The following is a 5,797-nucleotide window of genomic DNA, read 5'->3' as shown; positions in this document are numbered from 1 at the left end:
TAAATTATTTATTACTGATTAAATTTCAGTTAGTCTGCTCAGGGAATCAATTTCTTCCTGGTTCAGTCTTGGGAAGGTGTATGCATCCAGGAATTTATCCATCCTTTCCAGGTGTTCTAGTTTGTGTGCATAGTTTATTTCTGTGGGGTCAGCAGTAACGTTTCCTTCATCATTTCTAATTGTGTTTACTTAGATCTTCTCTCTTTTCTTCTTTATTATTCTACCTAGTGTTCTATCTATCTTGTTAATTTTTTCAAAAAAAAAAAAAAAAACAACTCCTGGATTTGTTGATATTTTGAATGGTTTTTCGTATCTCAATTTTCTCCAGTTCAGGTCTGATATTTGTTGTTTCTTGTCTTCTGCTAGCTTTGGGGTTGATTTGTTCTTGTTTATCTAATTTTTTAGTTGTGATGTTAGGTTTTTAATTTGAAGTCTTTCTAACTTTTTGATATGGGCATTTAGTTCTATGAATTTCCCCCTTAACATTGCCTTAGCTGTGTCCCAGAGATTCTGGTATATTGTATTTTTGCTCTTATTATTAATTTCATATAACTTCTTGATTTCTGCCTTAATTTCGTTATTTACCCAAAAGTCATTCAGGAGCATCTTGTTTAATTTCCATGTAAGTGCATGGTTTTGAGTAATTTTCATAGTTTTGACTTTTATTTTTATTGCCCTGTGGTCTGAGAATGTTTTTGGTATGGTTTCATTTGTTTTTCATTTGCTCAGGATTCTTTTATGTCCAATTATGTAGTTGATTTTAGAGTGTGTGCCATATGGTGATGAGAAGAATGTATAATCTGTTGTTTTGAGGTGGAGAGTTCTTTAGAGGTCCATCAGATCCATTTTGTCCAAAGTTGAGTTCAGGTGCTGAATATCTTTGTTAATTTTCTGCCTCAATGATCTGTCTAATATTGTCAGTGAAGTATTGAAGTCTGCCACTATTATTGTGTGGGAGTCTGTGGCTCTTTGTAGGTCTCTAAGGATTTGCTTTATGAATCTGGGTGCCCCTGTGTTGGGTATTTTTATATATTTAGGATTGTGGCCAGGTGCCATGGCTCACATTTGCAACCCCAGCAATTTGGGAGGCTAAGAAAGTGGAACTCTTGAGATCAGGAGTTTGAGAGCAGCCTGGCCAACATGGTGAAAATCTTTCTCTACTAAAAATACAAAAATTAATTGGGCATGGTGGTGCACTCCTGTAGTCCCAGCTACTCAGGAGACTTGCTTGAACCCAGGAGACGGATTTTGTAGTGAGCCCAGATCTTGCCACTGCAGTCCTGCCTGGGTGACACAGTGAGACTCTGTTTCAAAAAAAAGAAAAAAAAAATCTCTTATAAGGCATGTCTGGTGGTAATAAACTCCTGCAACATTTGCTTGTCTGAAAGGAATCTTATTTCTCTTTCATTTAGGAAGCTTAATTTGGCTGGATATGAAATTTTTAGTTGAAGATTTTTTTTAAGAATGTTGAATGTATGCCCCCAATCTCTTCTGACTTGTAGGGTTTCAGTTGAGAAGTCCGCAAATAGCCTGGTGGGGTTCCCTTTGGTAGCCTGATGGGGTTCCCTTTGTCAGTGACCTGTCCTTTCTCTCTGGCCTCCTTTAACATTCTTTCTTTCATTTTGACCTTGGAAAATCTGCTGATTATGTGTTTAGAGGATAATCTTCTTGTGTAGAATCTTGCAGTAGTTCTCTATATTTTCTCAATTTGACTCTTGGCCTCTCTAGCAAGGTTGAGGAAGTTTTCATGGACAATATCCTGAAATATGTTTTCCAAGTTGTTTGCTTTCTCCCTCTCCCTTTTAGGGGTGCCAATGATTTGTATATTTGGCCTTTTTATATAATCCCATACTTCTCAGAGTTTTTGTTCATTTCTTTTTATTCTTTTTTATTTTTGTCTGACTTTCTTATTTCAGAAAGCCAGTCTTCAATTTATGAGATTCTTTCCTCAGCTTGGTTTATTCTGCTATTAACACTTGATTGCCTTGTGAAATTCTTGTATTGTGTTTTTCAGATCTCTCAGATTCGTTGGGTTCTTTTTCACATTGGCTATTTTGTCCTTCAGCTCCTGTATTGTTTTATTGTGATTCTTAGTTTCCTTGGATTGGGTGTTGCCATTCTACTGAAGCTCGATGATCTTCATTCCTATATTTATTCTGAATTCTATTTATGTCGTTCCAGCCATCTCAGCCTGCTTAAGAACTCAGTGGAGAACTGAAGTGGTCGTTTGCAGGACATACAACATTCTGGCCATTTGAGTTACTGGAGTTCCCGAATTGGTTCTTTCTCATCTCTGTGTGTGGGTGTTCCTTTAGCTGCACTGGAGATTGAGTATAGTCGATAGTCTTTTTTATGAATATTTTCACAGGGTCAAGGCTTTGTGCAGGATCTTTATTTGTAACTGACTTCTTGTCTTTGGTTTCAGAGGTGGGTATGTTAGTGAGGTTATTTTTGGTGTTGAAGCTTTGGGGTGTGATCTAGTAGGTGGCACTTAGGTGTTTTGGTCAGTTGGTAGACTCTTGCTTGATTGTGTAGCTCCTCTGTTTCCTCACAGTTGCAGCTGTGTTCCCTCTCAATGCTCCAAAAGTGTAGGTTCCTCTCCTCATTGAGTGCTGGCTATAGATTGTGGTTTGGCACTCCTGGGCTGCCCACTGCAGCTCTAGGTACAATCTCAGTGTTTACGTTCCTTCCAAAACTTGGAGACGAAAGAGAAAAAGACATTAGTAGTGGTTGTGACCAAGGGTCTTTTGTTGTCTCCTGGGGGCTCCATCCCCAGAGAGATGCATGTTAGCAATCGTTCAGTCCAGTGAGCCCAGGATGGAGGGTCTGTGTTTGGGGCTCAAGCCAGGAGCTCCGTGTCTGGTGATGAGCAAGGTGGGGGTGGGTTGGACCTCTGGGAGATGGAATGGCCTCTTCTCCTTGGGTTGACAGCAGCTTGTTAGAGGTATGGATAAGGCACTTAGGGTCTTTGCTCCTTCATTAGTCTGAGGGTAGGAAGGGCAGTTCTACAGCAGAGGCAGTGGCAGAGAGATTTTCAGTTTTCCCTGGGGGCTCTGTCCAGGGAGTTACAGATCTGCTACCGGCTCCATAGCTCTGGTGGATGGTGGCTGAAGGACCAGACCTGGAGAACCTGCATGGTGAGGAGATATGGGAATGGGCACCTACAAAACAGTCCAGGCACTTGTCCAGAGGACTGTTGTGGTATGCTGAGGGCCCACTCTTTTCCCCAGTCACCTTGGATTTTTTAGTAACTGGAGGTATCAATGGTGAAGGCTGTGAAACAGCAAAGATGGTGGCCTTCTCCTCCCTCTGGGAGCTCCATCTCAGGGAGGTACGGACCTGTTGCCATTCAGAACACACCTGTAGGAGGTGGCTGGAGACCCCAGTCAGAAGGTGTCAACAGTGAGGAGGAATGGGATCAGGGATCTGCTTTAAAAACAAGTTTGACCACATTTTCATAGAGCAGCAGTCACTTGCTGGGGGTCTACTTTAGCCCCTGGTCGCCTCGCACCCTTCAAAGCCCGAAGGCCTGAACAGCTGAGTTGCCCAAACAGCAAAGACAGTGGCTCACCCCTCCCATCTCAGGTAGGTTGGAAACCTTTGTCAGCCGGAGAACACCGGTGGGGATAGCTGGAGACCCCAGTCAGGAAATCTTGCCCAGAGAGGAGGAATGGAATTGAATACCTCTTTAAAAAGCAATCTGGCCACATTTTCATAGAGCAGCTGTGCTGTGCTGGGGGACTGCTTCAGCCCACAGTTACCTTGGACTCTCCAAAGTACAAGGGCTGGAAGAGCTAGGTCACCCAAACAGCAAAGATGATGGCCTGCGCCTCCTTCTGGGAGCTCTGTCCCAGGGAAGTTTGAAGTCTCTGTTGGCCAGAGAGCACTGGCAGGGGTGGCTGGAGACATCAGTTGGGAAGTCTCACCCAGTGAAGAGGAATGGGATTGGGGACACACTTATAAAAGCAGTCTGACTATTTCTCTTTTTCTTTCTTTTCTTTTCTTTTCTTTTCTTTTTCTTTTTTTTTTTTCTTTGACAGTCTGGCTCTGTCACCAGGCTGGAGTGCAGTGGCACGATCTCGGCTCACTGCAACCTCCGCCTCCCGGGTTCACGCAATTCTCCTGCCTCAGCCTCCTGAGTAGCTGGGACAGTCTGACCATATTTCACAGAGCAGCTGTGCTGTGCTGGAGTACCACTTCTGCCCCCAGTCAGCTGGTGCTCCTCAAAGCCCAGAAGCTGCAATGGCTAAGTCACCCACCCATCCTTCTGGGATCTTTATTCCCAGGAGGTTTCAAATCTTTGTCAGTTGGAGAACATCAGTGGGGGTGGCTGGAGATCTCAGTTGTGAGGTCCTTCCCAGTGAGTAGGAACGAGATTGGAGACCCACTTTAAAAAGCAGTCTGACCTTGTTTTCATAGAGCAAATGTGCTGTGCTGGGGAATCCCTTCAGCCCCTGGTTGACTTGGACTCCCCAAAGCCTTAAAGCTGGAATGGCTAAGTCAGCCAAACAGCAAGGATGGCAGCAAACTCCCCTTTGGGAGCTCTGTCTCAGGGAGGTGCAATACTGCTACCTGTGGCTGACTGGAATTCCAAACCATTGGGTCTTATCCTGTGGGGTGCCATGGAAGCTGAGCCTACAGACTGTTGCTGCTCAGCCCCCTGGATTCAGCTCCTTTCCTACAAGTATGGGGGCCTAACCTCTTACTTTGTTAGAGTTGCAGCTACTTTTGCTGGGAAGCCTGGAAAGCCTGTGTATCTAAGGCTTTTGGGTCTCTGTGTGTGCCGGAGCAGCTGCTCTGTCAAGACTCCATGTAGCTCTTATGTGAGATCGAAGACCCTGGTGGAGTGGGCTCACAAGGTGAATCTCCTGACCTGAGAGTTGCAAAGATCGACGGGTGAAGTGTGGGTTCCCAGGGTCTCACATTCACTCACTGGTTCCCTGGATGGGGGAGGTTCTCTGGGTGGGGGAGGTTCCCTGGCTCCATGTCACTCGCGATAGGTTGTCGTCTTGCCTTCTTGCCTTGCTTTTCTCCATTCTCTGTGGGTTGGGTTGTTTCCTTGATTAGTACCAATAATGTATGTACCTGGATGTTTCAGTTGAAGGTGCTGTATTTACTCATTCCTTCCATTCCTCTCCATGAGAGATGCACACACTAGTTGCTTCTCTTATAGTCAGTCATCTTTCTTTAATTGTTCTTTTTTGATTTTTATTATGTTTTCTTTTGCCTCCTCTGACTGTACATTTTTTATGAAATAGAATTTTTATACTGGTATGCTTTGTAAGACTATTGATTTGATTATTTAAAAGATGAGATATAACATAATTATCTTTAAAGTAATTTTAATTTTCATACTGAGCCTAACACTCCATACTATAAATTATCAAATTAGTTGTAGCTTTCTTCCTTTCATTTGTGCATTAGTTTCATGCAAGCCAATTAGCTCTGGGATAACAAGAGGGTACCTTGAATAAAGTTCAAATTTAAGAAGATATTTTGCAGGAGATAATTTTTTTCTTTCATTTGCACACTTTTATAAGAAGTGAAGATATTGAAACATTCAAATGTATCTTTTAATAAATAAGATTTTCCCATTACCCACTTTATCTCAGGATAAAATAATTTGAAAGTAAGGTAAATTCTTTTTATGGTTAATACTAAATTTTATGGACTAATGATTTATAAGGAGATTAAAAATTTCCACTATTGCTACCTTAATACTTTAGTTATTCAGGATATGGGTGTTTTGTTAACTAAATTTTTTGGTTTCTTGACTTTTTAAGTGCAGCAACAAAAC

This window comes from Mandrillus leucophaeus, unplaced genomic scaffold (genome assembly GCF_000951045.1).
Source record: "Mandrillus leucophaeus isolate KB7577 unplaced genomic scaffold, Mleu.le_1.0 Scaffold269, whole genome shotgun sequence".
NCBI lineage: Eukaryota > Metazoa > Chordata > Mammalia > Primates > Cercopithecidae > Mandrillus > Mandrillus leucophaeus.
Note: the sequence above shows the minus strand (reverse complement) of the source record.